This window comes from Pipistrellus kuhlii, unplaced genomic scaffold, assembly GCF_014108245.1.
Source record: "Pipistrellus kuhlii isolate mPipKuh1 unplaced genomic scaffold, mPipKuh1.p scaffold_m20_p_1, whole genome shotgun sequence".
In the NCBI taxonomy this organism is placed as follows: Eukaryota; Metazoa; Chordata; class Mammalia; order Chiroptera; family Vespertilionidae; genus Pipistrellus; species Pipistrellus kuhlii.
Window position 1 is genome coordinate 38,532,361 of NW_023425404.1, and position 11,181 is coordinate 38,543,541.

General features: G+C 49.5%; 1 protein-coding gene across 2 annotated transcripts in view; it reads right to left on the reverse strand.

Moving 5' to 3' along the window:
* Positions 1-8,659, reverse strand: part of FAM81A (family with sequence similarity 81 member A) — a 54,987-nt gene extending 46,328 nt beyond the window's left edge. The window contains exon 1 of one of the 2 annotated variants that reach the window (XM_036440214.2): positions 8,418-8,659. The gene's annotated coding sequence lies outside the window, so the exon portion shown is untranslated. The remainder of the gene's footprint in view (positions 1-8,417) is intronic. The other variant, XM_036440223.2, reaches the window with a different exon arrangement.
* Positions 8,660-11,181: the final 2,522 nt, after the last annotated feature.

An 11,181-nucleotide genomic window follows, 5' to 3' on the forward strand; every position in this document is an offset into this window, starting at 1 on the left:
ACATGAATCTGTAACCCCTAAGCAACCCAGCACAGCATCTCTTCACAGACACCCTGAATGTTTGTCCATTGGCTTGTTTTTCTAATTCGGTAAGGCCCGTTGTTGTAATTACTGAGTTGCTCTGCTCAAATGACATATCGATGGCTGACTCAGGGTCCCCTCCAGCTGGGAGCTTGGCAGACGGCTCCAGGTTGCCCTGCACGGGCGCTCACACATGCGTGCACGCACAACGAAAGAGAAGTGTCTTAATACTACTGTTAGGGTGTTTTATTATGATCAGCGGCTATATTTGGCAACTTTTCTTTCCAGCATTAGCGAAGACACATGACCAAATGTTGAAAAGGGAATCTGCCAAACGCAACAGCTAGAACAGAAGAAATATTATTCAAAGCTGGTGCAAACTACCTCCTCAACTACCAACACCCCCAGACGCACTACGGATCACCCAGGAGGGAGGCATGGCTTTGCACACTCATGCAGGCAAACTGCTAACTGTGACTCCGTGGTTCTCCCTCTATGACTTTCTACCTGAAAAGCTTAGGATTTGGGCTTGGAATCAAGACCCGGCCCCCAGCCTCAGCCCTTTTTCTCACACACAGTGGGAGGGGCCGGACTTCTCTGCTGAAACACCGGGAGTCCATGTGAGACTCTTTTATTCGTAATAACAGCTTGAGTCCAATGCATTAATTTTATAACGATTTTAGAGAGAGCAGGGGAGGCCTCCCGAGTCCTCCGAGAGATCATTAAAAATGGGGAGCAAAGAAACCTGAAATAAACAAAAGCAAGCTGAAGACACAAGGGGTTTCTGAATAACATCTTCCCGGTTAAACAATTTTAAGAATTCCATAATGCGACAGCAGCCCCCACACATTCCCGCCCACATAAACAGGCTTTTTATTTAAGCCTCACTCAGCTAAGCAGCAGATTCTCTTGCCTTCACTTCTGGAGCTACTCTATCCAGAGGACATGTGATCGGCACAAAAGCATTTCTAAGAGGGAAACGCTGACTGCCAGCCAGCAAGGACAGGCACGTCTTCAGGAGGAGAACTGTCGTTCCAAGAACCTCCACAACTCGCCACCCTCAAACCTGATTTCCCATCGCAAATGCCAATTGTGCCTGAACACAGACTGAAAAATTCAGGCCAGCACATTCTGTTTGTCAGCCAGCACACTCCCAGTAACTCTCCTGGTGTGCCCACAAGCTAATCAAATACACCATTTTATTGTCACTGATAACTACATTTTTAACATACCAAGATTCATTGACTGAGGGGGGGGGGGGATAATCAACACATGACCACGGAGTAATGAAAAGCAACTGTTTTCTCTTCTTTCACCTGCTTTTATGTTAGAAACCCCTGGCTGTAGTGTGGCTCAGTTGATTGAGTGATGCCCGTGTACCTGAAAGGGTGCCAGTTGGATTCCCATCAGGGCATAAGCTTGGGTTGCAGGGTTGATCACCAGTCAGCAACCAATCAATGTTTCTCACATCTGTGTTTCTTTCCCTCTCTCTCTCTCTCTCTCTCTCTCTCTCTCTCTCTCTCTCTCTCTCTCTCTCTCTCTCTTCCTCCCTTCCTCTTTCCCTCCCTCCCTCCCTACCTTCCTCTATCTCTCTCTAAGCATGTCCTTGGGTGAGGATTTAAAAAAAAAAAAAAAACACCCATGGCACATAACCACAGTTACAAAGTAAAAATAATAACAATAATAAAGTCATCAATATAAGGAAAAGGAGCAAACAGAAGAGGCATTGAGAGGAAGAACAGGCAGAAGAGTGGAATAAAGAAGAGGAGGAAGCGTGAAGGAGGCTGGGGGAAGGAAGGCGGCTGCTGGCAGAGCAGGGAATGGGCCAGACAATGAGGAGAGAGACAGGTGTCTGGGCTTCAAAGGGAGGACGTGAGCCTGAGACAGGGCTCCTCACACATTCAGCTGCTCGTTTCAGACGTGAAGAAGTAGATGGGCCTTTTTAATATACTATGTTAGATTTCTCTGCTCTCTTTTTAAAAAATCAAATGTGTGGTTTCTTTGTTTTGACACACAATTACACAAAATTAAGGTGTCACCGGGGGAAATCCTTTATTCCACTTACAATGTGGAAATACCTTTTTGAATCACCCATTGTTTGGCTAAAAGGCCCTATGGAAGGGTACTCCATCCTCTCCTCCTTCCTTTGGAGGAAGGCATAGGTCTCACCCACCTTGTACCCGGGCTAGCAGACCACTCTAAGGTCAATCTGTGCATGCGCTCAATGACTTTAATCAAGTAATTCAGTGCACTCAACAAATACTCACAGAGCCCTACAAAGCTGAATAAGACACAGCCCCGCACTCAGGAGCTTCAGTTCAACAGGGAAACAAAACAGACCACAATGCAAGCTGGAGAGGCTGGGACTGGCCACGTGAGTGCTACGCACCAGGACTTGCCTCTGAACGGAAGGCAGGCTCAGTTTGAACTTGGCCATCAAGAAATGCATTTGAGCAGCAGGTGTTTGAGTTGGATATTTAAAGGGGTGGATTAGGTAAATGCAAGCAGATGGGAAAGGATGCAGGGAGGAGAAAGTAGAGGAAGTACTGACTAGTGCAAATTACCATGTACACGGGTTCCTGTTGGTAAGCAGTCAAAGACAAGGCTGAGACTGGGACTGGGACTGTGCTCAGAGGCCTGGACTCCACAACAGTCTGGAACAGGAGAGAGACAGTAGAACCGGAAAGGAAGGGACATTTTTTAAAAAATATAGTTTTATGTGTGTGTGTGTGTGTGTGTTTTTTAATTTCAGAGAGAGAGAGAGAAACATCAATGATGAGAGAGAATCATTGATCAGCTGCCTCCTGCAAGACCCCTACTGGGGGCTACACCCACAATCTGGGCATGTAACCTGACCGAGAATCCAACCATGACCTCCTGGTTTAAAGGTCAATGCTCAACCACTGGGCCACACTGGCCAGGCAGGAAAGGACATTTTGAGGGAGATGGTGCAAGGGCCACAACAGCTCAACACTCAATGACCAACTAGATGTGGGAGTGTGAAGAAGAGGAGAAAAGTCAGAATAACCCAAGTGATGGAGAGCAGGTTACAGAGAGAAGAATGACAGCACAAACACCATTAAGGAGGTACTGAGGACACAGTATCTCCCCTATGGGCCGCCTTCCTAATAAGGGGTAACCTGGATCTATCGTGAGAACACACCCAAAGAACCCAAGTTGAAGGGTACTCCACAAGAAAATGTCCTTGTGGATTTTTTTAGGACATATACAATCAAGTGTTGGAAGTTGGGAAATAAAAAGGACCATGTCTACAAGTAACTCTGAAAAGGGTTCAATAAAAATTATAAGAACATATGCAGGTATGCATACATCTGAATGCGTGTGGAGAGAGGGAGAATGTGATAGAGTGAGAAGAATAAAGCAAGGTAAATAGTTAATGTTGTAGAACTGGAGCAAAAGGTGTCTGGGAAAAAGGATTAAGGAATCGAGGATGAAGAGCTATTTCGAGACACATAGGCTTGTGGGTATCAGATTCTGAATGGAATCTGGGGAGGGCACAGCCACACGTGCAGCTTTGAAGGCCTCTGGGAGGCCTGAGTACAACCTGGTTAAGAGCAGGTCACATTGCCACTCTGTTCCCTAACTGTGCCTTCCTTACGCTGTTCTCATTTCTCTCGGCCTCAATCTCTTGACCCACACAGCAGGAACGATAAGACTTATCTGCCTCACAGAGTGGGAGCGAGGGTTCCAGGACATAATCCAAGTGAAGCACGGTGCCCAGTGTGGCACCAGATAACTAACTGTCCACTAACAACTAATGTTGGAAGAGCAAAAGGCGCCCAGGATCCCACATAATCCTACGTTCAGACATCAGGAAGGTGAAGGAGAGAAATGAGGTCTGAGTTGCACCTGGAGAACCAGAGACAAGAATAGAGAGAGAGGTTCAGGAGGACAGCGATGGCCGGAGGCAGACCCAGGGGCAGAAACCAAGGTGGGGAAGGGCCTCAGCTCTGCAACCAGGACCCCTCCCCAAGAGCCGGACAAGAAAGCAATTTCAGCTGAAAGATGAGGGCGAGGCCAGAGAAGAGGGGAGGGGGGTCAGTCAGCGGAAGGAGGCAGGAGGCATCAACATAGGGACCTCGTAAAACACACAATTACTGCCTCATACCGGAGCCCACGGACCACTTAAATAGGATTTGAATTAATTTAAAATTGACAAAAATTAGAGATTCAATTCCTCAGTGACACTGGCCACACCTTACACGCACAGCAGTTGCAGATGGCTAGGGATTCCCATGTTGGACAGCGCAGGTATCAAATATTTGCATCATCGAAGAAAGTCCTACTGGTCAGAGCTGGGACGCCAGCATGGTGCCTTCTATTATCAGAATGATGACTTATTTGACTATTTGGTGAGGGGAAGGTTGGGGCAGGGGAAGGAGGGACGGAGGAAACTGAAGAAAGAGAATAACAAATGGAGCAAGTTTCCAGAAGAGGCGAGGAGGAAGAGAAGAAATCCAGAGGCAGGAGAGTGTGGAGTGCATGTGGGTTAATTTGGTGAGGGGAATGAGAAATAGTTTCTTCCCTGGAGAAAGAAAACAAAGCAGGGCGAAAATGGGTAAAGACAAAGGCTTAAGTGAGGAGGGTACTTTGGGAGCTTATACTGAGGGAGAGGGCACTCAACTGGGACATGGATATCCTATCTAATAGAGAGGAAATATGCTAATTGACCCTCACGCTGTCGCAAAGATGGCAGCACCTATAGCCAATAAGGAGGGAATAAGCTAATTGATTACCTGCCCTCACAGATGATGGTGCCCACAGCCAATAAGGAGGGAATATGCTAATTGACTGCCCCGCCCTGAAATATGGCAGCGCCCACAGCCACAAGATGGTGGCGCCCAGTCCCCTTAGTCCCCCAGCCGCCTAGGGCTGGCCCAAGGCACAGACAAGCCTCAGATAGCAGCTGCCCAGCTGCCCAGGGCTGCCTGAGGCTCGGGTAACCAGGGTCGGCCGAGGCTTGCGCTGCCAGCAGTGGCAGCAGCAGAGGTGTGATAGGGCATCCTCTTCCCCTGATTGCCAGGTCGCCTCATGTCCCTGAGGGTTCCCAGACTGTGAGAGGGGGCAGGCTGAGCTGAGGGAACCCCCTTATTGCATGAATTTTCATGCATGAGGCCTGTAGTCCTTGATTTATCAATGAAGAAAGGCTATCTTCTGAGAGGAAACTGACTAGAAGTTTAAGAAATAGAAAAGTCTGGCATAAACTCTAAAAGAATGCAGTCCAGAGCTAATTAACCAAGCATATTTTTTATTGATTTTTTTTACAGAGAGGAAGGGAGAGAGATAGTTAGAAACATCGATGAGAGAGAAACATTGGTCAGCTGCCCCCTGCACATCCCCTACTGGGGATGTGTCCACAACCAAGGCACATGCTCTTGACTAGAGTTGAACCCAGGACCCTTCAGTCCACAGGCCGATGCTCTATCTACTAAGCCACACCAGTTTTGGCTCAAGGATTTAAAAAAAAAATTTTTTTTTCCACAGAAAAGCTAGACCTTGGTGAAATTAGAGTAGAGCCAGCATAAATGTTGAATGGAATCAGTCTTCCCAACTTTGTGACTTTCTCCTAGATAACCTGGCAGGTTGTAGAAGAAAAATCTGATAATGAGGGTGATTTTGGATTGAGGACTGCCATATGAGAAGTCCAACTTGTTAAGACAAAGGTTCTGGGATTCCAGACAGAACTGAAATGGCTGGCAACATATAACGTCCAAATGGAGAAATGGAGCCATAAAGGGAATAAACAAAGCAATGAAAGGACCAGAGTGTCCTCAGTGATGGCTGAAATGTGGTGCATTTGGGGGGGGGGGGGGGGGGGGGGGGCGCGGGGGGAATGCCCAGGAGAGTCAGATAACCAGGATGAAGTCCAAGGTGAAGTCCAAATCTTAAAGGTGGAAAAAATTCCCAAGACTAAACAAGCCATGGGAGTTGATATTGAGGCCCTTGAGCAACTTCAAGGTCATTGAATTAATAGAGCGTCAACATAATTCCCCAAGTCACTGGCAGAAGACAAGGTAGAAAAGAGAACCAAGCCAGTTGCTCATGCCTGTTTGTTACTCTAAAAAAAAAAATTATTGATTTCAGAGAGGGAGAGAGATAGAAACATCAATGATAAGAATCATTGATCGGCTACTTCCTGCACACTCCACACTGGGCATCAAGCTCACAACCCGGGCTTGTGCCCTGACCAGAATCAAACCATGACCTCCCTGGTTCACAGATCTATGATCCACCACTGAGCCACCCCTGGCAGGGCTGCTACTATTTTTGTAGCATCAAGTGAAGTGATGCCCAAACCTGTGTGTACATCAGATCCACAGGGGGAGCTGTTTTCTCTCCCCATCTTCTTTTCTCCCCCTTCCTTTTTTTTTTTGGGGGGGGGGGGTGCTGTTTTTAAAATAAGGATTCATATGTCTTGCTACCTTGATGATTCTAATGTGGACTGTTTGGGAGAGTCTAAAGCCACATTTTTTTTCCAAAATGCTCCAGGTGATCCTGAGGAGCCCAGCACTGATGAAAGGTTAGAAGGACGGTGTGGGGCACAAGCAGGCAGCAAAGTCTCTAGAGACTTTGTCAGTGGTAGGCTCACGGTTTGGAGGTGGCTCTGAGAAGCCAAGGGAAGGCCAATCCATGTTTCTGAGAGATGGGAAAGGGCTGGGGTGGGGGAGGGAAGGCCGGGGGGGGGGGGGGGGAGGGGGGGACATGGAGATAGGAGATGGGCTCCACCTCAGAAAAGTGAAAACACAGGAGTATGTCTGTAGGATGTAAGGAGCGAGACTGAGAGGTGGGTTGGAGACACACAGGTTAGTGGCCTACAGAGTGGTGGCTGAAGTTCATGAGGGTTCCTGGAGTGTGAGGTGTGATTCCTTAAGGGTTTACAGGCTTAGTGGCTGATTTCCTGCGAAGTACAGATTTTTCTGTCTGGATGCTCTCAGATTTCTAACATGTAACCCATGAAAGATGATTAAACCCTCAGGTAAACAGGCTTGCAGGAGCTTATTCATTAACACGGAGAATGCTGTCTTCCCCACCCACCTTTTTATACAGATGAATCCGGACTGGAATGAATGCCAAGGACAGCCAGCCTCAGAGCAGAACGCGAGAAGGGTCAACCCCAGGGGCTGTGAGAAGGGCCAGGGATTCCCTCCCTTCCCTCTCAGGGTACATGCTGAGAATGCAGAAAGGGGCCTGCGGGGTCTTTTTAGCACTAGCCAATGCTAAAAATAGAAGAGGTGTCACAGCCGGATCTCAGGAGCACCACACACACACACACACACACACACACACACACACACTCCATGCCAGAGTCCTGAAGGCCGAGACATGTGCAAATCCTAGGGATGGTTCTCAGTAAAGAATATATTTACTATCACAAACCCAACTCTTATTTAAGAGCAAGCTGCCCCTGCTTCAGAGAGAGAGCTGCACTTCTGTGGATTCAAATCATGCTAGCATTATTTCTGGTGACTCCTATGAAATAATTTCTAAAACTGACATACACAGACAATAAGATGAAGGCGTGATCCCAGCCAGGCACTCCCGTGCACCACACACACACACACACACACACACACACACACACACACCCTCTCTCTCATGCTTACTGAAGAAATGACTCATTTAATCTCCTGCTGCCTGCCACTACTGGGTCTTGATTCCACCTCTTCAAATACAAAGTTTCCTATTAGATTAACTACAGGAGAGAACTCAGGAGTATTAACCCTGATGTCGTTCGTGACTTGAGAGCACCCAAGAGGTTTTCACCTGGGCATCTCGAGAAGCAGCTCTCTGGACCACCTACCGCTTTCTCTCCATACTCGTCTATAGAACTGTTAACGTTTCTGGCCACTTGAGAACCAATGAATGGACACCCTTGTACACGATCCAGAGTTGAGCCCTGTCTAGCCTGTCCCTGCAGAGCCAGTACTTTGGGGCCCTTAGTCGTCTCACAGGCCAACAGCACCGTGGAACTGCGAAGACCCCCAGCCTCTCCTTTTAACGAAGGAGGTGGGGGGGGGGGGGGCGTAGGTTGACCCGTCCAAGGTCACCCAGCTCCCTGGCAATGTGTGCACCACCCTAGCCCCTCCAAACAACCCCTCAGGGCTTCTGTGGGTTTGCTTGCATGCAGCCTCTCCTCAGCCCCCGCAAAAAATTAAAATAAAATAATAAAATGCAATGTCGGTGGCGCTTTGTGCCCAACTTCATTCCTGCGCGTCAGCCAGCCGTTAACCCTCTCGCCGGCAGCGGGTCGCCCGGGCCACGCGCGTCTCTCCGTGTCCCCCAAGTCTATGCTAGCATTGGGCTGCCCCAAGGTCACGGCCGCCCCGGCCCGCAGGATGCCCAGCCTGGGGGCCCCCCCGGGACGCTGCACTCACCCTCGCGGCGGGGCGGGCGGGCGCGCCGCGGCTCCCCTGTCCTCGCGGGCGCGGCTGGGTGCGGCGGCAGCCGGCGCGGGTGTGCGGGGAGCCCGGTGCGGGCCCGCGCCGCGGGGAGCGCCGTCCAATCAGCGCGCGCCTGCCGCCAGGCCCCGCGCGCGGCCCGGCCGGGTTCGCGGCTCCCGGGGGACGCGTGCCGCCGCGCGCCGCCCGCCCGAGCGGCTTCCGGGCGCGTTGCCTGGACGCGGTTGCCGTGGCAGCCCGAGCGGGAGGCTTTCCCCGCGCCCGCGCCCCGCCCGGCGCCGCCCCGCGCCCGCCCGTCGCGCGCCCGCACCCAAAATAGCCTCTCCTCCCGCCGCCGCCGGCCCCGCGCGCCCAGCCCCGAGCCCCGCGCAGCGGCCGGGGATCTCGCTCTAGGAAGATAGACCCTGGCGCGGGGCTGGCCAGGGGCTGAACTGAGAGGTGCTGAAACGGTGCCTGATGAGGGTAATAGCCCTGGCGGTTGCACTGTAATGCTCTGCGGAGCTCTGCTCTGATATCCCTATTTACCAAACCTCTTTCCCAAAATTATATATATATATATATATATATATATATATATATATATATATATATATATATGAAACCTCTTTCCCAAATAAAATAAAATAATAAAATAAAATAGCATTATTTATGTTCACCCACCCATTCACATGGGGACGAGTTCTTTTCTTAGGCCACTGCCTGGGAAATCTCTCCCACCCGTGCAGGTGAACTGACCCTCGCGCCTGCCAGGTGTCTTTGGATGGGACATCTTGATACCCGCGCCACAGGGACCAGGGATGGTGCCTCCCCGCACCAGTCAGACCCTGCTGCCACCCCTCTTTCTCACCTTCTTTCCTGCCCCCTCCCGCCTCATGCCCAGCTCCCAGGGCGTCCTGACTCTTTGCACTTTTTTTCTATGTGCTTTCTAAGCAGGAGGCACAAGCCAGTCCACTTAATTTTGCTTCCTCTCTGCGAGCTGGGTTTAATGTAAGCAGAGTTGGAGACCCCTCCTTTGCCTGCCTCGCGGCCGCCTCCCATTCCTACCTCTTTTGCGTTGCTAGTGTTCACCCAGGAGAGGTTTTCCGGGCCGCCTTCCACACCAGCCGGAGCCCCTCCGCCCGGGGGAAGGAGCGTGATGTAGTAGAAAGACCCCGGGGTTGGGAAGCTAAGCTGAGCTGTTTTGGAGTCCTCCTTTCCAGCAGTTATTTCTGTGTGGTCTTGGGTATTCTGCGGCTGTTTCGACACCTATAAAACAGGATAATACTTCCCCTACAAAAGGTTCATGCATCCCTAGCATTCTTTCAGCCAGCAATATTTATTGGATGCCTGCCAAATGCTAGAAACTGCCTCCCCCTGAGCTAAGACACAACGGCGGAGGAGAAAAAGACACCTGCTCTGGGCTCTCAGAGAGGCTGCAGCCTGAGACACAGTAATCCAATCATCGCAGACACGTGTGCCACTGCCATTGTGCTGAGCAGAGTTCGTGACCTTGAGACTTGGGGTGCATCCCTTTAGCACAATGATTATTCTTTCCTTTTCTCCCTTAGCTTCCCACTGCCTGTCATGTGGTATGCACTCAGTAAACACATGTATTGAACTGAATCCTATGGCACAGTGATAACAATATCCCCAGTAACTTTTTGCCAATGGCTATATATTTGAAACACATGTCACTTGTCACTCTGTCTGGAAGGGTGTGCAGGTGTTACCGGAAAGTGCCCATTCAAACACAGCCCACCACCCAGGCCTGAGAGACTCTCAGCTGGTTCTTGCCTGGCCCCAATCAGGTTGCCTTCCAGTGGGAAGGTTGTGCAACTCAGGGTGGGCACATGCGAGACCCTTCTGCCTAATGTCCTCTCTCTGCTTACCATTCCACTCTCTCCCCAGGTCCCAGCTCCACCCTGCCACTCCTCCTGGAGTCAGAATCCCAGGGCACCCATTCCTGGATTCCTAGGAGGGTAATAGCGGATCTAGTTCTCAGAGTGACAACCGTTAAACAGGAAACTCCTTCCTGCTACTCCGCTGGCCTTCAGAGCATAACTTTGTTACGTTACTTGCCATCGCTCTCAAGGGTAGAGAAGGACGGTGGCTGGGAGGTGAGGGAGCTTTGTCACCTATATACACCCTCTATTGGTAGGTTGACTAATTTCTGTCTCAAAAGCCATACCAATTAACATAAGTAAAATCTAACACTAAAAAGAATTCATTAACAAGAAGACAAAGTTGTAGCTCTTTCAGACTGAATTCCTCAGTAGGAATCCTGAAGTTTCACAGCAGCCTTAAGCCAGGCCCATGACTTCCTACTTCTGACTTTTTTTTTTTTTTTTTTTTCCATTCCAGGTGGTTGTTTTGAATCCGAGGGGGATGAAATTTAGTGCACAATGATTTAAACCTACCCTAGCTTCTCCAACTCTTACACGATTTCTGTAGCATAAATTTCAAAGAACTGTTTTTCCAGAATCGTTTGATGATGACTCATTACAGGAAATAGACTTTTCTGTGTTACTTTAAATTGAAAAGCTATGATTTCTCACAAATTATTTTATACTGGCAAAGGCTACCAAAAATAGTTCATCAAAGAGAGCAATGTTATAAACGTGTTAGCTGTCATACAATTCACTAACCAGTCATTACATACAAATACCCTGTGCAGTATATGGTACTAGATACTGTGGAGATTTTTTTAAGTTCTTGATTGATTGCATAACTGAGTTCTGGTCTTCGCTGTGTCTCAGCACCC